We start from the raw sequence: 24,808 nt of genomic DNA, 5'->3' as shown, positions 1-24,808 counted from the left end.
TGCTTTTAGACAGAATTACCCCTCGACTAGAGTTATAACTGGTGGAACTGAGATTGTAATAGCGAAACTTGTTCCAAAGGCAAGTATTCCTCTTTCATACGGCCAACTGGCCTTAACCATTTGGTAAGGGGATGCTGAAAAGTTTAAAAATTTTGGCTGCATGTTTCTGAACACTGAATAATACCAGTCTTAGGGGAAGTGCTCTAATGCGTACCTTACAGCAGCAATATGCTTACAACATGCTTTGGGGCCTGCTCCAACAAAATGTTCACATTCCCCTCCTATAATGTCACTAGGTACTCTTAAAATAAGCTTCACATTATAGGTCTTAATTGTGTACTCGGATTTCACTTTTCACTGAAAAGTCTGTATCCAGCATAACACAAAGATCTGTAGCTGGAAACAGGTGCTCCATCTATTTCCAATTTTCTAAATACGAAATAATCCATCAGATGCAAATTTGTGATAGTGACCTTCACCTTATGGCTGATGGTAAAATATTCAAAGGAACCAGCAATGGGAAACTCAAGAATATTCACATGCTTTTGGTGGTGGACAAAGGCTGCATCTGCAGTTTCATGTAAGCCATCAACCTTTAAAAAAATACATGAACCAAAGTTTATAAGCAAGGGGAGCAAGTGCGTGTTTAAATATCTATTTATGATTTGTCTTGTGGAGGTACATTTATACATTTATCAATGTACAATACTCAAGTAATTGTAATCTTTAGGAAAAGGCATGCCGACTCCTATTCATTATTTGGATAATAAAGCATGTTAGAATTTTCTAATTACCGCTGTACTAATTCTTTCTTCCTCCCACTAGTTTTAGCGTTTCTGGTCCGTAGCTCATATTGCAGCTGTTTAAGGCTTAAACGCTGAAAATCGTCCGTAATATACTAGGGGATATACCTATACAATTAATTAATATAGTCTTGGAGTAAAATTAGAGAAGATACAATCGGCTTTAGCTCAGAAAACTTAGTCACATTCTATACATTACTCACAGCTGACTAGGAGAAACATAAGACGATAGCCTTGCGCTTACCCAGTAGTACACCAGCGCTATCTGGCGCAAACTTTCTCTGCCTACATCCCTATTGATCTATGAGTTACTCCTTAGAAATGTTCAATCTGGAGGCACGGTTGCGGCAGATACTACCAAACTTAAAGAATCATTAGAATTACCAATTTGTATCCCAACCTTGGGGGAAAAAGAAATTGATGAGGCTCTCTCCACTATCACCGACAATACCACCGAGCTAGCACATGTAGTTAGTTTTTTGAAGTAAGTGATCCATCTTCTAATCAACTTAAGAGAGTACAGGCTAGACGATTCCCTTTTTATAACAGGGTTGGCGAACTATTGTCTCTAAAATTGAAAGAAGTTCATGTTAAGGAGGCTAGTAATCCTGTTGAACACCTTTCTAAAATGTCAAATACAGTCAGTCAATTGTTAACTGTGGCAGCTGCTCCCAAAACCGACCAAGCCCTGACGATAAACATTGTAAGTGAGGAGGATTCTTCCAAGGGTGTAGAAAGTAGAAAATCTGTGGCAACTCAACAAACTTCTGCTCCAATAGAAAACGAGTCTGATCGTCGTACACCAATTCCACCACTCTTTTTGAACAATGCTGTGCCTGAAGCCTCTCAACCATCTAGGCCGTCACCAATTATGTCACCCTGTTTTAGTGGTCTGCCCCATCCACTGGCTATGTTGATTAGGGGAATTTCAAAATTTTCAGTAAATTCCACTAATGATGTAATTTCTTTTCTCAGGTTTTTAGTTGAATTTCAGGATCACGCACTAGTGTTTTCTCTCTCTCACTCCCAAATTGTTCAAATCATGTACCCATATTCTGTAGGTGTCCTATCGGACGAGATAGTTAAAGCTATAGCTGGACAAATCATCCATAGAAGACTTCCAGGCTTACCTTCTGGCAAATTTCATTCCAGCTAGGGCAATGTCCTCTCTAATCCAGAAGTACTATTGTATGGTAAAACACCTGGACGAAAATCTGGCAGATTACATCCAAGATATCAAATTTTATACCCGAGTGTTCGCCCTGCATTTTTTCGGAAGACCCAACAGTGCAAGTGATTGTTGAAGTTATCTCACCACCTTATAGATCCTATTTATGTTTTTGAGTCTCGTCCTCAAACCTTGGCAGAATTAGAGGCTATGGCTGTATCAACCGAAGGAGTGCGGTATGCCGACACCTTAAGAGTCGCTATGGAGCCACCTCTGTCTTCTAGTAATTTTCGCCCTTCACCTCGCCGAACATTCACCACCCGCAAGTGTTACGCTTGTGGGTCTACGGAACATATGCGTAATAAGTGCCCTTTGATAAAATCGAGTGGGACAAAGAATGGAGCAGGGTCATCTCAAGTATGTTTCAAATGTGGTTCGTTTACCCACCTCGCTAAAAATTGCCGTAATGCCAATAGCACCCCCTCCTGCTCAACTTCCGGTGCAACCTCCGCGAACTCCAATAATGGAAATGACTAGTATCATCGGCTGAGTCGGCATGTTCATCTTCCCAAGGCTCAGTCCCTCTTACACGTAGCGAAAGCTCTGGCAAGGATAAGGGTTCTTCTAATCTATCATTTGAAGGTCCTAAAGAATGCCTCAGGATTGCGGCGGTGACCCCCGCACTTGTACCGTTTCTCAAAATCGAATTGAATAGTGAACCAGTCACTGCTCTATTAAACTCAGGGAGTGTTTGTTCTATTATTTCCACCGACTGATATTCCAAATTAAAGTCTAAATGGAAGTTCTGATAAGTTCACCTGCATACACCCCAGCGTCAGTGGGTAGGGTCTGACACATCCCACTCTGAAGAGTCTAGTGTCAGACCTAAGACGAAACGCTGGTTAATAGAGCAAACGCCGGAAAAGCCATCCATCTAATTTTTGATCTGAAATTAAAGTCTGTCTGTAAGTTTCCTGAATATTGTTCGTCTTTGGTCCAATGCGTTTTGGCTAATTCTTCTCCATTAGAAATTTTAGGTTTCATCTTTGCCAGAATTCACATTTCTAAATTCACTTGGAAAATAAAATTATTCGTGGCTAAGCACTTGTCTTGCCCCATAATATTGGGAGCGGATTTCATGTCTTTTACGGGTCTGGTGCTCGACAGTCAGAGCAAGTCGTGTACCTTCAAATTTGCTAATAATTGTAAGATTCCTTTGCTAAAATGTAACTCTGTGTCATGTCCATCTGTTTCGCCTACCCAGGATGAGATGTTGTTAGACCTTAGACATCTACCTGAGGAGCAGGCTGACAGTATTCATAAATTGTGTCAGTCATTTCTGGATGCATTTGTTGATATTCTTGGTGTTACTGACCTTACTGAATACAAGATTGAGGTTACGGATTCGATCCCAGTTAGGTTTCCATCTTATAGGCTATCTCCACCTAAAATGAAGGCTCTTAAAGAGATCATCGACCAGATGTTCAAAGATGGTATTATCCGACCCTCTAAGTCAGCGTATTCATCACCCATTTTTCTGGTGCCGAAACCCCAAGGTGGCTTCAGGCCTGGGATTGACTATAGGGCTTTAAATCGGAAGGTGGTGTTACAATCTGTGCCTCTTCCCGACCTTCACTCTTGTTTTTCGTGGTTTCGGAAGGCTAAGTTTTTTACCATCCTTGATCTCAATCAGGTGTACAATCAGATCCCTCTAGCTGAAGAATCAAAACATCTAACAGCTTTTGCCAGGGATTGGAACTTGTATGAGTACAACCGCGTGCCTTTCGGGCCCCCATGGGGGCAGCTGTTCTCACTGGACTGCTAGATAGGGTTTTCGCCGACATCAAATTTGAATACTTGTATCATTATCTTGATGATGTCGTATTTTCGGAGACCTTGAAGAACACCTAGATCATCTGAGAGAAGTACTCAATCGCCTTCGTAAAGCTGGGTTAACTGTCAAATTATCCAAGGTAGCCTTTGCTAAGCCTTCTATGTCATTCCTAGGGCATATTGTGTCACCCGATGGTGTTTCTATTGATCATTCCAGAACACAGGCCATCCGTGATTTCAAACCTCCTAAGGACATCAAAGGTATTGCCAGGTTCATAGGCATGGTGAATTTCTTCAGGAAATTTATTCGTAACTAACAGAGCGGCACCCTTGAACTTACCTCGTAGGAAAGGCGTCAAATTTGAGTGGTGACCGTTTCAACAAGCCACTTTTGAAGACCTGAAATTAGCTCTTTGCAATGCCCCTGCCCTTGCTATGCCTGATTTTTCGAAGAAATTCATCGTTCAAACCAACACCTCATCATCGGCCGTGGCTGCTGTGCTTCTTCAGGAAACCGAACTCAGAAGGCGACCCATCGCCTATGCGACTAGGACATTATCGGCCCAAGAGGCCAAATATTCCATCTATGAACTTGAAGGTTTGGCAGTTTTATTTGCGCTAGAGAAGTTCCGACTCTATCTGGAACATGTCAAGTTCGACCTGGAAACAGATAATCAAGCCTTAAGTTCGGTATTAGCTAGGCCACATCGTACAAGTCGTATAGCCCGTTGAGCCATCAGGATTTCTGCCTTCCAGTTTGATGTTAGGCATATCAGAGGATCTGAAAATGTTGTTGCGGATGGACTAAGCCGCATGTTTTCTCATGATCTGGAGACCACTGAACAGGAAGATAGTTATTCTCTTCCCGTGCCCATACCTCCTGGTGTAAATGCCATTCTAACTGATGCCCCCATGTTGTTTAGGGATATACTGAAATGTATCAACGTGAAGATACATTGCTGGCTCCTATTATGGAAACTCTTTCTTCTGGGGAACATGTCCTCCCTTATGTGTTGAGGAATGGGGTTTTGTGTTGCCCGTCGAGGCATGATCAGAAGATGAAAGTTGTGGTTCCAGCTGTTCTTGTACCTATGATCTTCAAGTACTACCATGAGACCCCATTAGGCGGGCATATAGGCATCTTCAAAACCTGAGAAAAGATCCGAGAAATGTTCATTTGGAAGGGTATGGACAGGGAAATTCGTGAACTGGTAAAAGCTTGTAAATCTTTTTGGCTTAGTAAGCCCACCTTGTCCACTAAGCTAGGTCTATTGTCTTCTCATCAAGCATTGCGCCCCATGGAACGCCTCTATATAGACTACGTCGGACCCTTCCCCCAATCAAAGGGGAACACCAACAAATTCATTCTAGTGTGTGTAGATGGTTTCAAGAGATTTTCTTGGTTATTTCCGACTAAGCTGGCAACCACTCAGTCCACCATTTCTTGTTTAAATACCATATTTGCTCCTTTTGGTCCCTGTCAATATACAGTTTCTGACAATGCTAAAGTCTTTACATCCAACCTCTTCCGTAAATTCTCTTTTGATCTGTCTATATCACACGTAACTACTTCGGCGTTATTATCCTCAACCTTCTCTGCCTGAGCGGGTCAATCGTAATCTCCGATCGGCTCTCATCGCATTTCATCATGAAGATCATTCCAGGTGGGATACGTCCCTGCATTGGTTGGCCTTTTCTTTAAATTCGGCGGTTCACGAGTCCCATAAATTTACTCCAGCTTCTCTTATGTTTAAATTTGTTCCTAACACGCCGCTCTCTAACCTTTGGTCACTCGATATTTTACCAGAGACAATAGATCCTGATAATATTAGGGATCTACGGAAGAAGGCTAAGCACAACCTGAAGGTTTCTCATGAAAAGCTTAGGAAAAGATATGATCGTGGACGGAGGCCGGCCAATTTAAAGGTCGGAGATCAAGTCATGGTTAGAAACTTTGTTCCCGCAGGCAAGCTTGCCCCCAGATTTCATGGGCCGTGCATTATATTGGATTTTTTGACGCCAGTTACATTATTGGTAAGCAATCCAGCCACAGAGAGGATCTTTAGAGTGCACCTCTCCCAGGTGAAACATGTATAATTGCAGTACCTTTTGCCATTAAAATTTAGCAGGAGTTTTGAAGGTTATATTTTTTTTTATTGAAGGCCTTCTGCCCTATGGTTTTATTTTTTTATGTGTATGACCTGTTATGTACGATCTTCTCCTCTGGTTTTCCTGCTGTCAAATTCCTTGGTGGCCATTACCAAGCCCCCGTCTCCTGCATTTACGCACATTTGGCACATAAGTACCTTCCACGCTGCCCGCCCCTCTGCATCACCAATAAACATTGCACACTCTAATTTCAAGCAACAACTCTTCTCTGTCGCCTAGATCTTACTGTTTCAGTGCCCCCTCAGTTGTCTGCCGCCGTACTGTAACATCTTTTGAGGGACACAAGAGAGAAGAAAGGGCCCACTTCGCTCTAATTATGCCTCCTTGTGAACGGCGCGCCGGAGTCCATCTCCCGGCAGAGGCCAAAGTGCGGTCACCCTACCGCCAACTCATCTGGGGACTGTATTTTAACTTCTAATCTGTGGCGACCATAACCACGACTACCCCTCTCATAGTAGCGGGAGAGGTGTATCTCAGAGTACTCGGGGGGTCCGGGCAACCTTCATCTGGGTATCGGCAAGCAGTGGCAGGACTTGCTGTCAAATCTATCAACATGCATTTAATATTCTACAACAACAAGGACAATCTAAATCTGCAGTTAATAATTTTTTCTACAAATCAACGTCCGAAAAAGACTTAGAAATTTTCAACTGGAAATGTTTTCTTAAAATTCTTCTGTGTCACCCCAAGCAAGGACATTTGGGGGGGGGAGGTCTGCACCGGGAGGTACACCTCAACACCGCGCATTCAAAATTAGCACCTAGATAAACTCCTCTATCGAACTAAAGTGGAAACCACTACAACAGGAACTTAGAATTTTAATCAGAAGATGTCACCCCCAAAATATTATGTAATTTTGTTATTGTGCAGTTTCCTAACCTGAGTGAAGTTCTCCTTGTTTTGTTTGCCATTCATCAAGAAGTTTGGACATTTTTCCACAGATGACACTACCAAAAGACTATGATCACGCACCCTGGTGCAAAGTGAAAGAGCTTATAATTTTAAGAAAATTTGTATTTCTAGGTTTTTGTAACTGATTGATGTTCATTTATTTTTTGGTTGGCAATATTTCCTGTTTATTTCCGCCAGTTTTGAATCTAGCCATTCACTAATTTCTGTAATTAATTTTCCACCTATCACAAGCTTCTTGTTCGATTCTGAGTGTTACTTTTGAACTCTACCAATAAAATCGAGGGGGTGTGGCTAGTTTAGTCTTGAATGATCTCAAACCTTCCCTGAGGGTTTATGAACTGCGGATTTTCACGTTTCTTGGCCAATTGATTGCCATCTATCCGAGTGTGTGTATTAAGCAAGAGAAGGGCGGCCTCTTTCGTCGGCAGCAGAACATCTATAAGGTAATGGCCAAATAACTTTATTCTTTCTTGCTATCTCCGCAGTTTAACCCGAGGGAAAGGTCCGACTATTTAGTATGTAACAACTTTTCTAAAATGTAACTTTCTTCCGGCTAATGTAAAAACTTCATAAAATCTTTAACTGTAAACCATGGATAGAGAGTGAAGTACCCTCTCGAGCTTCCCTTCATCTTGGTTTGGGGTGTCTAGATTTTTCTCTAACTGTTTTTCCTACTGTAATGTGTTAATGTAATTTCTATACGAGTCACCTCAGTAGTTTGGGAATAGCCCCTGTTTCATCGGCCTAGAGCCCTTTAGGTTTTTTAGTGTTCATTATCTTGGAGCGCAGTACGCCTCCATTCAGTTTGTGTTTCGGGCCATTTACTTAACCTGTTCTTTTCCGCAAACGCCCTATAGGTTGGATACGAGATACCCCTGTTTCAAATTGTAAGTTGAGCCATGGAATGCCAGAGAGTGTAAGATTTTTGATGTTGCCTCGAGGAGGCTGAAAGAAACGGAGAGCCTGTTAGTTCTTTTTCAAGTTTTGTAATTGTAAAGTGTGCCTCTGGAACGCTAGATATTGTATTTTGGTAGCAAGTGCTTTTGATTTGGGGGATTTCTGCCCTTGACTTAATGGTTCCCGATTTTTAAAAACTTAAATTGTGTAAACTGGATCTGGTATCTCCGGAACTGTAAAACTAGGGGCTTGAAGCCCAGTCTGTATATATCATAATCTTGGATTTTCCCAATTTTGTTTAATGATCGCTATTGGTACCGGTAAAATTGTTATGAAAAAGATTGTTAAGTTTGTATTCGGAAAATAAATATAACCTTCTGAAGTTTTAACTCAATTTTTGATATTGTAGATAGACCCATTCAAGCCCGCACCTTCTTTCACCTCTGCGTTCCACAGATACCCCGGAACAATAACAATGACATTTACAGTAAGATACAAAAGTTGAAAACTAGAAAAGCTGCTGGAATTGATAAGATTTCTGGGGATATACTAAAGGCAATGAGTTGGGATATAGTACCATATCTGAAATACTTATTTGATTATTGTGTGCATGAAGGAGCTATACCAATGAATGGAGAGTTGCTATAGTAGCCCCTGTGTATAAGGGAAAGTGTGATGGACGTAAAGCTGAAAATGACAGACCAGTCAGTTTGACATGCATTGCATGTAAGCTTTGGGAAAGCATCCTTTCTGATTATATTAGACATGTTTGCGAAATTAATAACTGGTTTGACAGAAGGCAGTTTGTGTTTAGGAAAGGTTATTCCACTGAAGCTCAGATTGTAGGATTTCAGCAAGATATAGCAGATATCCTGGATTCAGGAGGCCAAATGGACTGTATTGCGATTGACCTATCTAAGGCATTTGATAGGGTAGATCATGGAAGACTACTGGCAAAAATGAGTTCTATTGGACTAGAAAAAAGAGTGACTGAATGGGTGGCTATATTTCTAGAAAATAGATCTCAGAGAATTAGACTAGGTGAAGCTTTATCTGACCCTGTAATAATTAAGACAGGAATTCCTCAAGGCAGTATTATTGGACCTTTATGTTTTCTTATGTATATCAATGATATGTGTAAAGAAGTGGAACCGGAGATAAGGCTGTTTGCAGATGATGTTATTTTGTACAGAGTAATAAATAATTTACAAGACTGTGAGCAGCTGCAGGGTGACCTCGATAGTGTTGTGAGATGGACAGTGGACAATGGTATGATGATAAACGGGGTTAAAAGTCGGGTTGTGAGTTTCACAAATAGGAAAAGTCCTCTCAGTTTTAATTACTACGTTGATGGGGTGAAAGTTCCTTTCGGGGATCAATGTAAGTACCTAGGTGTTAATATAAGAAAAGACCTTCATTGAGGTATTCACATAAATATGATTGTTAATAAATGGTACAGATCTCTGCACATGGTTATGAGGGTATTTAGGGGTTGTAGTAAGGACGTAAAGGAGAGGGCATATAAGTCTCTGGTAAAACCCCAACTAAAGTATGGTTCCAGTGTATGGGACCTCACCAGGATCACTTGATTCAAGAACTGGAAAACATCCAAAATAAAGCAGCTCGATTTGTTCTGGGTGATTTCCGATAAAGAGTAGCGTTACAAAAATCTTGCAAAATTTGGGCTGGGAAGACTTGGGAGAAAGGAGACGAGCTGCTCGACTGTATGTTACATGTAATTAATCTCATGTTTAGTCCTGTATTGAAATTTGCTATAATATGCTCACAATAGCATGATTTTTTATTCCACGTTTTCCAATACAATTAATTTTATTTTGTTTTAATAAACTAGAACTTTGGGAAAACAATTTTAGCCAAATTTTCAACATTTTGAAGATACTGTGTTTTGGACGTCAATGACTTTAGAATTAACGGATATTCCATTTTTAGTACAGTAGAAGTCCGCTATAGCGAGTATGGCGTTATAACGAGAACGCCGTTATAGCGACGACTTTTTTCTGTCCCTTCAAAATTCCTATATTAAACTGTGTAGCGTCCTTCGGTTACAGGGAGAACCCGATCACTGGCGCAGCCGTTATTACGAGCGATTAAGCGCGCCCATTTTTCCGTTACCGATATTTATGCACCCCAGCGATGATATTGCATGTGATCGATTACCTTCAGCATCGTTTCCTCGCTATGTGCACTAGCGATTTCTCTTGTCAACATTCGAAGGCGATGTCGGAGTCGATTAGCAACATCCGTCGACAGCTGTTCCGTAAAGAAAATTCAAAATGAAAGAAAACATATTTTCGTAATAAATGCATAAATAACGTGTCCGATAACGGTTGTTAACTCGTTAAAAATTAAGGCTGACTAAGCGACCGCTTAATTTTGAGGCTAAATACTGCAATTAAGTAAGAATGGGATACACCTCGAGATATGGCAGAGTGCTTAATTGATTTCATACGTTAGTTTGTAGTTTGTCACATCTGGTTAAATTACGGAAAGGCCATTATGAAAATTTATAGCGAGAAAGGTATAATTTCTCTACCAGCGCTTGAAGTGTGTTTTCATCATATGTTTAGTACGGTTAAGTTAGGATACGTTACGCTGTTTGAATAAGAAAACTGAAACGTTTGCAACAAAATGCGATCGATCATCTTCGGTACGGTATAGTTTTTTCACTTTGTGCATTTGCGAGCTCTCTCGTTGACATTCAAAGGCGATGTTGGAGTTGATTAGTAATACCCATCGACTGCTGTTCTCTAAAGAAAATTCGAAATGAAAAAGAGGATAGCACGTTTTCATAATAAATGCGTAAATGACGTGGCCGATAGCAGTTGTTAACTCGTAAAATTAAAGACTGAATAAACAATATCTTAATTTTAATGTTATATACGGAAATTACGTCAGAATGTCATACACCTCAAGATATGGCAGAGTACATCACTGATTTCAGAGGATATTTCATATCTTCTCGCGTCTAGTTACGGCTATTTACATGTAAATTTTTCGCGAGGAGGTTATTTCTCTACATGCGTTTCAAATATGTTTTCATGATAGGCTACATATACGGTTAGGTTAGGTGACACTGTTTGAAGAAGAAAGCTCAGGTGTTTGCCACAGAAAACTCTGGAGTGATACCGTTTTTCTCCGACTCCAAGACTTTTTTTCTCAGTATCTCATGCGAAAACTCAAGGGTTGTTGCATTCGCGGCCTAACAGTAAGTTAATGGATACCACTGGCAACTACAGCGGTAACCACGCTGCTTCTTTTCACACGCGCACAGAACTCATTGACAATAAACGACCGCCTCTTTACTACACATCGCTACTGGTTGTACAGCGTACAGTGCCTGTGTGTTTCTCAAAATCTGCAGAATGGCATCAAAACATGCGACCCTTCGAATTCTTAGAAAAGCCATGGCTACTCAGTGGCCAAGTCATAACGCGTCTATTGCATTTGACGGTTAGTAAAATTAAGGTTTATAGACAGCAGGAATATTTTCGTGATGGACAATCGTATTGTTAAGATACGTGGAAAAGGTATTGCCGGCAAATTTTCAACAGGTTCTAGTCAATATTATGATGCCAAGTTTAAGTTAATGTTTATTAAACACTCGGAAATGTAGAATAATTGTGCAGCCTCAAGAAAATACGGCATAGGCCTAACTAAAGCCAATATTTGGCATTAGCGTGAAGACAAAAAAAAAAAAGAAAAAATGCGTACCGGTAGGTACTGTACAAAAAATGCATTCAGTGGTCCGCAACAAGGATGCTTTAAAGAAGTCGATGATGCAATTGTGAAGTATGTGCACGAAAAACGCAAGGGCGGTTGGCCATACCGTGGCGCAATAAACTCGTTCGTTGACTTTCAACGTTCGCGATTAGGCCTATACATCGCTAGCCGTTGAATTTGGCCGCACACGAGAAGCAAAACGTGCGTGTAGCGGTAGCCGGTTATATCTGACGCTGCATAAAAGTAACAGTTTTATAGACAGCAAGAATAATTTCCTGATGGTTCGTTGTATTGTAGAGACGCATGGAATAGGTATTGCCGGAAAATTTTCAACGAGTTATCTTCGGTATTATGATGCCAATGTTAAGTTAATGGTCCTTAAACCCGCGGAAATAAAGAATAATTGTGCAGCCGCAAAAAAATGAAATACGGCGTGACGAAAGTCAATGTTCGGCGTCTAAAAATGCATAGGCTTGTATGATTTTACAAACTTTTTGAGCCTGATTTAAATTTTTTGAAGGAAAAAGTGGGGTTAATCTTGGATTCAGAGGAATACAGAACTATATTTTTTTCAGAATGAAATTAAACATACACTTTCACATAGTATCGGATTACGAAAATCAGCAAACAAGTAAGTCATGTGGATATCATCTGCGGAAACGCAAGTTTTGAACAAACTGATTGCCGTTTCATACCGACTTTAAAGTGCATGGAGGGTTTTACGACTTTTATAAAAAAACGGATATAACGACAATCCGTTATAGCGAGTAAATTTTTCGCTGTTGTGAATTCTCCCTATAATGGACTTCTACTGTATAGTCATTCATATTGTTAAATTATTAATATGTTCACAAATTCATATGTTTATGTATTTAACTACTTAATTTTAGAATTATAATTAAGCACAAATTTGCCAAAGCAAATTAAATATGACAGGTCTTAACCTTGAGATGATTACATAGGCTGAGGATGCTTGAAATCAAGCGAAACATGTCACTATAAAATAGTGTTGTAACATTATGATTGTCTAGAAACATAAAATTATTTGTATTGAAAAGGTGGAATAAAAAATCACGATATTGTAAGCGTATTATAAGTGGTATGTTCCGAGCTGTCAGTGAAGAGATGGAATGGAATGACATTAGTAGACGAACAAGTTTGAGTGGTGTCTTTAACAGTAGGGAAGAGCACAAAATGAAGATAAAGCTGGAATGCAAGAGGACAAATTGGGGCAAATATTCGTTTATAGGAAGGGAAGGTAGGGATTGGAATAACTTACCAAGGGAGATGTTCAATAAATTTCCAATTTCCTTGCAATCATTTAGAAAGAGGCTAGGGAAACAAGAAATAGGGAATCTGCCACCTGGGCAACTGCCCTAAATTCCGATCAGTAGTGACTGATTGATAACTTACCCCTGACTATATAGGTGAGGATTCCTAAAATCTGTGGATTGGAATGATCTCAACATATCTTGTAGGTGCTATTTAAGTAGGTAGGTCCTTCTTTCTTGTAGATGCCATCCAAATCAGTTCATAACTTGATACCCCACTGACCACACCTACAACAAAAGGAAACAGCAAATTAAAATCTAAGTTATGAGTGCAACATTTATGCCACTGTGGGCCGGTTCTACCATCTGCTGGTAAAGTGGCTGGCAGCTGCCCGGGAGGTAAACTACCTGGAGGTGTAAATCGGCTGGTACTTTGGCTTGCGTCCAACCACCTCCGCGCAAGCGCTAGGTAGCTACCCGGAGCTAGACACCGATATACGAAGTTGGCTAGACTGATTTTCAGCGATTTCTCGCTTTCGAGTGTGGTGCCTATCTATCGTCAGATGCATGAAACCCATTTCGATTGTCTTATTTCCCTGTGCTTGCGTCTGCTGATTATCACCAAAAAGCCTAATAAGGGGAGTCTTAAGAGTTATGGACAACGATTCATGTCAAGCTTTCGTGATTTTAATCTATGATCTTCAATATCAATACCTAATTGGGATTAAAATCTCGAGATTACATTTTCTTACGCCAGTTATAACCTGCCATGCAAGGCAGCGTTTTTGAAAGGTATTCTCGTAGTAGACTGGTCAAGTCACTCGCTCTGTAATAGAAGGTACGCAGGTTTTCATCGTATTTCTAATTTACATTTTAAAGTGTATTTCCGTTCCCTGCCGTTGTTCTTAACTCTCTTTTACGCGCTTCCATATACGTATATATACACACACATCTTCTTTACGGACTTATTGCCTTTGAGCATTCTATCTGCAGGCTTCTGTGAATTGATTAAGTATCTCCGCGATGCTCTATTTGCAACTAGTTCTGTGACCTCGCTTAGTTCCAGATGCTTCCATTTATTGATAAAGCATTTCAATTTTTAACTTTATGAAGATAAAGTTGGAAGGTACTGTAAATGTAAAGAACTAATCGGGATAAATATCCATTCATAGGAAGATTAATTCGGGAATGGAATAGTTTCCAATTTCTTCGAAATAATTTACAAGACTATGTAAACAACTATTAGGGAATCTGCTGCCTGGGCGACAGTCCTATATGCTATTAATCATAACATCACTTGCTATAGGTAGCATACATATAAAGCAATTTTCCTAGTAGACATAATATTGTGATAAGAACGTATGAAAAGAGGCATACAGATTAACACAACGCTATAATGGAAATAAAAAAGATTCGTCATAATAAAGACTCGAACCTCCACACTTCGTATTACGAAGCGTACGTGTTAACCACTACACTACGAAAACGCTTGAGTTATGTAGGATACATACTGTAATATATATCTCGTGTCCGAAAACTGAAAAAGCAGAAAATTAAAGCCCATTTGAAATGATTTCCAAATAGATTTTGATTTTACATCCTTTTAGAGTTTCTTTACGAAAGCTTGACGTATAAAATGTGTTCCCTGCGCTACCGATGCGAGAGGCTGGTGTGACCGTTGCAACTAAAGGGAAGCATTAATGTTCAAAATCCTGCAATACAATATCTATCACTGTTACAATATACTGCTTTTTTCAGTATACTAAGCTAATTTGAGTTGCATATCACCAGAAATACAGCTAATAATGTTCAGCTCTCAGAACTTGCCCGGCAGGTAAAGTCTTATCGGGCCCTCGAAGTGGCCGAGAAATTACGCGCTGGGTAACGACGATTTATGCTGCCGATAGCGCTACCTGGGAGTGGTTGGACGGAAACATCCTTTTACGCGGAGGGCAAATTAAGCGCTACTTTACCAGTAGGTGGTAGAACCGGCCCTGTGTACTTTTGATTTATGCAATTAATCCAAGATAAGAACTACAGTATGGATCCAGCGTATGGAACCCTCACCAGGATTACTTGATTCAACAACTGGAGAAAAATCCAAAGGAAAACAGCTCTATTTGCTCTGGATGATTTCCGACAAAAGAGTAGCGTTACAAAAATGTTACAAAGTTTGGGCTGGGAAAACTTGGGAGAAAAGAGACGAGCTGCTGGACTAAGTGGTATGTAAAATTCTAAATTCCCATGGAGGGAATTACCTACATATTTTTCACCAATAGAGCATGTCAAAAACATATCACATGTAAGGCTTTTCAGCCGTTTGCTCTATTAACCAGCATTTCGTCTTAGGTCTGACACTAGACTCGTCAGAGTGGGATGTGTCGCTGGGTGTATGCAGGTGAACTTATCAGAAGCATTATAAGAGGCACAGTCTGATAACCGTATACGGGAGATAAATCTCCACAATGGAATTATTGCCCGCCTAGCAATTCTGAAAGGCTTCTGATAAGTTCACCTGAATACACCCAGCATCAGTGGGTAGGGTCTGACACATCCCACTCTACGCTATAAATTGAGGATAGTTATGTCCACCTTTTCAATACAAAACAATGTGACGTCATTAACACATCACATATTTATTACCTTTCAAACATTGGGACCGGTTTCGGCATTATTTGCATGCCATCATCAGCCATAGGAAACTTAGTGACAAGGCCTAAGTACAATATTAACATAACTTACAACATATATATATATATATAAAAATGAACATATTCTTACAATGACTATTAAAATTTTTGGTGTACACCATAAAACCTTAGATTAAAATTGGTAGCATATTTTATGCGACATATTATGACTTTATACAATTATTTGACTAAAGTTAAAGCTTTTGTCAGTTTTTATAAATATTACAAAATGTTAATAGAGCATCCAGATAACAATTTTCAATCTTTAAAAAACTTTTATAACTACTAGGCGTTAAAGATAATAGTGCATTTGTTTGGTCGATAATACTAAATTGACATGCATTAAAATGAAATCGCCTACTGTCAGATTGGAAAACAGTGACCTATTTGTACTAGGTATGGGGATAAGTTACATTATAAGTCTGTAGTAATTCTGTAACTTGCGTTTATATAGTTTGATTATTTAATAACAAGTCGAATAAAATTATAAAATCGGCTGATATTTTAAACTATAAAACATTAATAGTCCATTGTAGAGGTCCCTTTTTTCAGTGAAGATATATAGTGAGCAAAACAGTTCCTCTTAGAATTGATTGCAGGTTCACTCTATTTTAGGTGGATTTTGGATTGAATAAATTTCTTATTTCGTAATTTAATGTCGTTGAGCAATGTTCGTAATGTAATATTCCGTCTTTTATGCTAATGTTCATAAAATGTAGATCGACTTGATAGAAGTGGACTGGTGAACTAAAATTTCTTCGACCATTACATTCAAGGTCTTTGAGGTTCTAGAAATATCTCGACCCTAAGCACTATGTTGTCGAGAATGAATGCATGTCAATTTAGTATTATCGACCAAACAAATGCACTATTATCTTTAACGCCTAGTAGTTATAAAAGTTTTTTAAAGATTGAAAATTGTTATCTGGATGCTCTATTAACATTTTGTAATATTTATAAAAACTGACAAAAGCTTTAACTTTAGTCAAATAATTGTATAAAGTCATAATATGTCGCATAAAATATGCTACCAATTTTAATCTAAGGTTTTATGGTGTACACCAAAAATTTTAATAGTCATTGTAAGAATATGTTCATTTTTATATATATATATGTTGTAAGTTATGTTAATATTGTACTTAGGCCTTGTCACTAAGTTTCCTATGGCTGATGATGGCATGCAAATAATGCCGAAACCGGTCCCAATGTTTGAAAGGTAATAAATATGTGATGTGTTAATGACGTCACATTGTTTTGTATTGAAAAGGTGGACATAACTATCCTCAATTTATAGCGTAAATCTAGATTCAATACAGACCAAAATGAAGTTCTTAACTTTAAACATCCCACTCTGACGAGTCTAGTGCCCGACCTAAGACGAAACGCTGGTTAATAAAGCAAACGCCTGAAAAGCTCTAAATGTGATATGTTTTTGACATGCTCTATTGGTGAAAATTATCTAATTCCCTCCATGGGAATTTAGAATTTTCCATTCGGAATTGCTAGGCGGGCAATAATTCCATTGTGAAGATTTATCTCCCGTATGCAGTTATCAGACTGTGCCTCTTATAAGGCTTCTGATAAGTCCACCTGCATACACCCAGCGTCAGTGGGTAGGGTCTGACACATCCCACTCTGACAAGTCTATTATCAGACCTAAGACGAAACGCTGGTTAATAGAGCAAACACCTGAAAAGCCTTACATCTGATATGTAAGTGGTATGTTCCAAGCTGTCAGTGGAGAGATGGCGTGGAATGACAATAGTAGGCGAATGAGTTTCAGTGGTGTCTTTAACAGTAGGGAAGAGCACAAAATGAAGATAAAGCTGGAATGCAATAGGACAAATTGGGGCAAATACTCGTTTATAGGAAAGGAAGGTAGGGATTGGAATAACTTACCAAAGGAGATGTTCAATAAATTTCCAATTTCCTTGCAATCATTTTAGAAGAGGCTAGGGAAACAAGAAATAGGGAATCTGCCACCTGCGCGACTGCCCTAAATGCAGTTCAGTAGTGATTGATTGATAACTTACCCCTGACAATATATCTGAGGATTCCTAAAATCTGGGGTTGGAAGTGATCTCAACATATCTTGTAGGTGCTATTTAAGTAGGTAGGTCCTTCTTTTTTTGTAAATGCCATCCAAATCAGTTGATAACTTGATAACCCACTGATCACACCTACAACAAAAGAAAACAAATTAAATTCTAAGTTATGAGTGCAACATTTATGCCAGTGTGTACTTTTGATTTATGTAATTAATCCAAGAATAGAACTACAGTATGGATCCAGCGTATGGGACCCTCACCAGGATTACTTGATTCAATAATTGGAAAAAGTCCAAAGAAAAACAGCTTGATTTGCTCTGGGTGATTTCTGACAAAAGAGTAGTGTTACAAAAATGTTGCAAAGTTTGGGCGGGAAAACTTGGGAGAAAGGAGACGAGCTGCTGGACTAAGTGGTATGTTCTGAGCTGTCAGAGGAGAGATGGCGTGGAATGACATGAGTAGATGAATAAGTTTGTGTGGTGTCTTTAACAGTAGGAAAGATTACAAAATGAAGATAAAGCTGGAATACAAGAGTACAAATGGGGGCAAATATTTGTTTATAAGAAGAGGAGGTAGGGATTGGAATAAATTACCAAGGGAGATGTTCAATAAATTTCCAATTTATTTGCAATCATTTAAAAAGAGGCTAGGAAAACAACAAATGGGGAATCTGCCACCTAGGCGATTGCATTAAATGCAGTTCAGTAGTGATTGATTAATTCATAACTTACCCCTGACTATACAGCCGAGGATTCCTAAAATCTGTGGATTGGAAGTGATCTCAACATATCATGTATGTGCTATTGAAGTAGGTAGGTCCTTCTTTCTTGTAAATGTTATCCAAATCACTTGATAACTTGATAACCCACTGATCACACCTACAAAAAGAAATAACAAAATGAAATCTAACATATGCCTGCAACTATTATGCGATTGTCAACTTTCAATTTATGTAATTCATCCATGATAAGAATACTTGTTGACAACTGAATGTTAAACCTAATGTTATATTTTACAATATTGGAATTTACTTACATTGTTTTGTCTCGAGGAAAGCAGAAGAATGATGATTTCAGATGACATACTTTAAGTTCATACTGTATGTATGAATTTTAGAGTTTGTAAATTCACAAATCACATACTTCACTAACTTAATTACCAGTCTATTGGTGGCTAATTGAAAATTATTTTTGAAGTACACTTCTGCCAATAATTATAATATAAATATTCCTATTTATCACCTTCTATCGTGTTTAGAATACCCATAATTGATCACTGCAGTTCAGATTTAGGTAACAGTAATTTTATTGCAATGTCTTGCTCTTCTGTGGCCGTGGGCTTTGCGATGGATAACGACATCTTTTTATGAGGTTTCTTGGTTGGCTTAACCCTGGAATGGTATGATGTCGTAATTTTTACGAAACGTAACATAAATTTGATTGCATAGACAGGTTGCTGCATGGACTGTTCTGGCCCTCCCAATGGTTTTTGAGCTCTTGATGTCAGTTTGTGAATGTTATGATATCATGCCGATGGTGTAACTATTTTACGGTGTGTTGTGTTTCAGTTTAATTGTTATATCAAATATTCATCGTTGTTGTTGACTTAGTGTGTTGATAATTAGTGCGATAGTCTATATTAAGTACATCTTTTTATTTGTTTTTGTCAAGTTTTACACTGTTTTTTAGACTACTAGTTTTTTTTATAAAATGGCTTTGTCACCATTAGAGACTGACAAACTTTTAAATGATGATAGCTTTGATACTGATGAAGATGAAGGAGATAGCAGAAGTGAGTCAGAAAGTAACATTTTAGAATACTCTGGGAGCGACGACTATATACCTTCATCCTCAGATGATGAATTTCGTGGACGTTTGCAGAGAAAACGTTGTGTTCATTCAACAAATGAAAAAGATTCAATGTTCACATCAGGAGTGGTTGGCCCATACAGCACTACTACACAAGTTCTTTACACCTCTCATCCCTCTGGTAGTTGTGGGACAAAATCTGTTACAACTCTATCTGCTGAATCAAGACCTGATAGTAGTAATACTACTGCTACTACTACTATTACTGGTTCTTTAGGATCTGCAAGGTCGACTCCACAATGAACAACAAAAATAATCAAAGGAAAAAACGGTTAATCCTGGACTGAAAATCTTCCAACCATAAGTACAAGAAATACAGTACTCTTAGAAATATTGTGAATATCTGACAATGGCCTAAAGGTAGCGGTAAAGATGTTCTAACCCCTTTTGATGAGTTTCAGTTGTTCTTTACTGATACTATGGTAAACTCAATCGTTACTTATACAAATTAAGAAATAGTGAGAAAACAAGCCAAATACAAAACAATTCAGTTTTCAAACAGTCAAACCTCTCCCACAGAGATAAAGGTACTCTTGGGCATTCTAATATTCTCTGCTCTCCACAAGGACAATAGCCTAAATACAGCAATAATGTTTGATTCTTTTGTAAGTGGTAATGTTTACAGAGTTTGCTTTAGTGAAAAGCGATTCCAATTTTTATTAGATTGTCTCAGATTCGATGACAAAACTACCCGAGCTGAGAGAGTAGCGACGGATTGCTTCGCACCTATAAGGAACCTTTGGGAAGCTTTCATGAAATCATGCATAGACAACTATGAGGCTGGCCCGTATCTCACCATTGATGAGCAGCTGCTTGCATTTAGGGGCAGATGTCCATTCAAAATGTATTTGCCTAAAAAGCCAGCTAAATATGGGTTAACAATTGTTACGGTTTGTGATGCTGGTTCTAAGTATATGTTAGCTGCTGAGCCATATTTAGGGAAACAAAACAACCGTCGAAGGCCCTGTTTCCCACTACTATGTGAAAAAGTTAACGGCTCCGTTTCACGGATCGAACCACAACATAACAATGGATAACTGGCTCACAACCGTTCCGTTGGTTGACGAATTGCTCAAGGCTCCTCATAAGCTGACACTTTTAGGAACAATCCGCCTAAACAAAGCAGAGATACCTTTGAGTATGAGATCAACAAAGAACAGGGACATTGGTGATGCAAAATACCTTTTCAGCAACACGACAACACTTCTATCGCACAAGGCTAAGAAGATCAAGGTAGTTTGCCTTATTTCCACAATGCACCAAGACAAGGGAGTGAATCACGAAGGCAAAGCAATTATGATTGACCATTACAACCAGACCAAAGGAGGAGTAGATACTCTTGACCAAAAGGTTTCAGTCAGATCTAGCATAAGGAAAACAAAAAGATGGCCACTGTGCATTTTTTATGACTTGATCGACATTGGAGGAGTTAACTCACTTATTACTTTGAACAGGGTCTTGCGTTCTAGAAAAGAACAAACCATGACAAGATCAGCTTATTTGAATCAGTTGTATCAGCAGTTGGTTTTTCCATGGCTAGAACAGTGCTTGACTATCAGAAATCTTTCAAGGGAGCTAAGAAGTATGATCTTCAGTGTTCTTGGTCGAAAAGAAGCAGCAGATCCAGTTCTTCCTACGATGGATAAAAAAAACAACAACTTGTAAACTAGGCCCAGCTGAAAAGCGAAGAATGACAGCCAACTACTGCAGCAAGTGCAACACTGCTTTCTGCGTGGAGCACCTCGGGAATATCTGCAAAATCTGCAGCACCTGAATCAACTGCAGCATCATCAAGACATCATATCATTGCAAGTAAGATTTTTTAAAAAGTTATTACCAAAACTTTCTGATCATTTTGCCCTCTGTTTTAACATACAATAGGGATGTAGGCAGAGAAAGTTCGCCCCAGATAGCGCTCGTGTAGTACTGGGTAAGCGCAAGGCGATCGCCTTATGTTTCTCCCAGTCAGCTGCGAGTAATGTAGAGAATGTGACCGAGTTTTCTGAGCTAAAGCCGATTATATCTTCTCTAATTTTACTCCAAGACTATATTAATTAATTGTGTAGGTAAATCCCCTAGTATATTACGGACGATTTTCAGCATTTAAGCGTTACACAGCTGCAAAATGAGCTACGGACCAGCGACGCTAAAACTAGCGGGAGGAAGGAAGAATTAGTGCAGCAGTAATTAGAAAATTCTAACACGCTTTATTATCCAAATAATTAATAGGAGTCAGTATGCCTTTTCCTAAATATTACAATAACTTGAGTATTGTACCTTGATAAATATGTAAATATACCTCCACAAGACTTAAATCATAAATAGAGATTTAAATACGCACTTACTCCCCTCGCTTATAGACTTCGATTCATGTATTTTTTTTAAGGTTGATGGCTTACATGAAACTGCAGATACAGTCTTGTCCACCACCAAAGGCATGTGAATTTCTTGAGTTTCTCAGTGCCGGTTCCTTTGAAGATTTGATCATCAGCCATAAGGTGAAGATCACTATCACAAATTTGCATCTGATGGATTATTTCGTATTTAGAAAATCGGAAATAGATGGAGCACCTGTTTCCAACTACAAATCATTGTGTTATGCTGGATACATACTTCTCAGTGAAAAGTTTGTTTTGTTTATAAAAGGTTAACTTCAATCAGGTGAAATTCTAAAATGCAGCGCTGTGAAATCCGAACACACAAAACATAAGACCTATAATGTGAAGCTTATTTTAGGAGTAGGCATACCTGGTGATATTATAGGAGGAGAATGTGAATGTTTTGCTGGATCAGGCCCCAAGGGATGTTGTAAGCATATTGCTGCTGTAAGCTATGCATAAGAGCACTTCCCTAAGACTGGTATTATTCAGTGTTTAGAAACATGCAGCCAAGATTTATAAACTTTTCAGCATCCCCCTACCAAACGGTTGAGGCCAGTTAGCCCTATGAAAGTGGAATGTTTGCCCTTGGAACAAGTTTTGCTATTATAATCTCAGCTGCACTAGTTATAACTCTAGTCTAGAGGTATTTCTGTCTAAATGCAAGGGGGCTGTTTTCAAGGAAATTTTCTCTATCAGGCCAAATGTTCAACTCTTTAAATTGGCAGTACAAGAAATTAATCCAGAAATTAAATATTCCCCCAACAGTAGTTTTATGGATTCCGAAGTTAAGGCCTAGTTCCTTGTCAGACTTGTTGGTCCTTAGCTTCATAACTGTCAAGAAGTTACACAGTCTGGGTTCAAGAGGGAATATCTGTAAATTGTATCTGTTTTCTCCCAGAAAACTGAACACCAAATTACAATGTTGCACGTCTACAAATCCTGTATAAAGCAATATGGCATCAGGATTACGCATTGTTTGCTCAACAACCAAATTACCCGCAGTATATGTTTGAGTGCTGATATCTTTGAAAATGGGAGTCACAAATGTTACATTTACTTCTTTGGGTATATTCACGATTTCTACCCGTACTTAAAAGGAGGTCATTTCAGCATATTCCTATATTGTAGCCTTATCATGGTAATCCGGCAAGGGCCCGGTTTTAACGTTGCTCTCTTGCCTTTAAATACAAATGCATAAATTCGGTGGTTGTTATCGAAATGCCTGATCAGTTTATAGGTAGGAAATAGGAATTATTTCCCTACGTAAATTGCACTTACCCAACAAAGTTTTTGTGAAGTTACTGGGTTGAAAAGAATGGGAACACACTTTAATATTTTTGGTCAGATTCGACTTACCTACATTTTCCCTTCTAATGATGATGATGCTTGTTGTTTTAAGGGGCCTAACATCGAAGGTCATCGGCCCCTAATGGTACGAAATGAAAGAACAAAAATTTCAAAGGCATCCACAGACCAAAATAAAAATAAAATATGTCATGAAGAATGAATGGATGGATGGACAGGAACCAAACAAAACACAAAACAAACAAACAAACACACAAACAAACAAACAAACAAAAACCAGTGGATCAGACTCAAAACAGATCGAAAATAACATTATTACCGACCAAGGAACCACTTATAAAGCACAATGATGCTTGGTGTCTAAAGGGGGTGCAAAATCCATGTCTAAGGCCCCACAGAATGATACGTGTCGCGAGTAAAATAGAACCATGGTATGTGTCATGTTGGGGTATTTATCAGAAGTAGCAAAGACTCACGGTGTTCCACAAAAGGTGGTACTACTCACAAGTATTGCAATACGTACAAGTAACGCAGACCTATGGTATGTCTCACACAATGGCGCAAGTCATAGCCAACGCAAACCGAGAAGGTTCCCCACCTAGGTGTACTAAACACGGGCGCCAGTATTCCCGTGGTGTTCCTCACATAGTGGGTACTAATCACAGGCAACGCAGACCCACGGTGCTGCTCATATAGTGGTACAACTCACAGGCTACGCCCAGACCCGCGGTGTTGCTCACATGGGTACTGGAATCCACCAGGCCAGGCTTTTACTGCTACTAATCACAAACCTATTTCGTACCAAATTTAGTGGTACTACTCGCAAGTACAGGCAACCTATGGTGTTCCCCGCGTGATGGTACGATTCAAAATTAGTTTCATGGTTCTAATTCAGTCAGCCCTTGGTTGCCCCTTTTAGTCGCCTCTTACGACAGGCAGGGGATACCGCGGGTGTATTCCACATGTGCGTCCCCCACCCGCAGAGGGTTTTTCTTCTAATAGCATGTAACCATTTCTTCCTCATTTCTGTATTTTGTGGAAACTCGTGAAACGAAAATGGGCTTCCCTGATTTTTTCAAAGAGGAACACTGCAATAGCTCGGCATAGTCACGAAAATAACAATTTAAACAACTTAAATTTGTGGATATTTAGCGGCATGAGTACACAGGAGACAAATGAAAAGCGCATTGCGCTTACCCAGTACAACAGCAGTGTGCTCTATCGGTGATAGTTCTATACATCCCGACTCTTTTTTAAAAATTAAATATAGTAATTTCAAATTATTTTTTTTTTAATTTTTCAGACGGGCCTAACTACTAGGTGACGTCGACGAATAGACAATGGTTGACTTTATTCCTCAATGAACTTTTCTTTTATATTGAATGTATTTTCAGCTTTTAAAAGTATGTAAAATCAAAATATGTTCTACAAGTTTGATTTTTCATTTCCGTTTTAACAAAAAAATTTTTTTTCTTAAGATCGTAAAAAAATACGACATCATACCAATTATGTAAGTTTTAAGTATCATACCATTTCAGGGTTAAATCTTCTCTGAGGTTCAAATTTAGATTTTTTTTTTTTTTTTTGCTGGTGAAACTGGAGGTAGTGAAAATGCAGATTTGCGGGCCTGAATGGTTGGCAATAAATTTTGCAGACGTTTGTCAATAATGTCGAAGTCTTCGTCGGATTCAACCTCATTTAGGATGTGCATGAATTTATCCA

At 38.9% G+C, this 24,808-nt stretch overlaps 1 long non-coding RNA gene across 2 annotated transcripts in view; it reads right to left on the bottom strand.

The window, feature by feature from the left end:
• LOC136872015 (uncharacterized) overlaps positions 1 to 19,484 on the bottom strand; it is a 29,693-nt gene extending 10,209 nt beyond the window's left edge. The window contains exons 1-4 of one of the 2 annotated variants that reach the window (XR_011018053.1): positions 18,568 to 19,484; positions 18,264 to 18,410; positions 17,518 to 17,664; positions 12,937 to 13,082 (exon numbers count right to left, since the gene is read on the bottom strand). This is a non-coding gene — a long non-coding RNA (uncharacterized lncRNA). The remainder of the gene's footprint in view (positions 1 to 12,936; positions 13,083 to 17,517; positions 17,665 to 18,263; positions 18,411 to 18,567) is intronic. The other variant, XR_010859858.2, reaches the window with a different exon arrangement.
• Positions 19,485 to 24,808: the final 5,324 nt, after the last annotated feature.

This window comes from Anabrus simplex, chromosome 4 (genome assembly GCF_040414725.1).
Source record: "Anabrus simplex isolate iqAnaSimp1 chromosome 4, ASM4041472v1, whole genome shotgun sequence".
NCBI lineage: Eukaryota > Metazoa > Arthropoda > Insecta > Orthoptera > Tettigoniidae > Anabrus > Anabrus simplex.
This window is presented reverse-complemented; position numbering and strand designations above follow the sequence as displayed.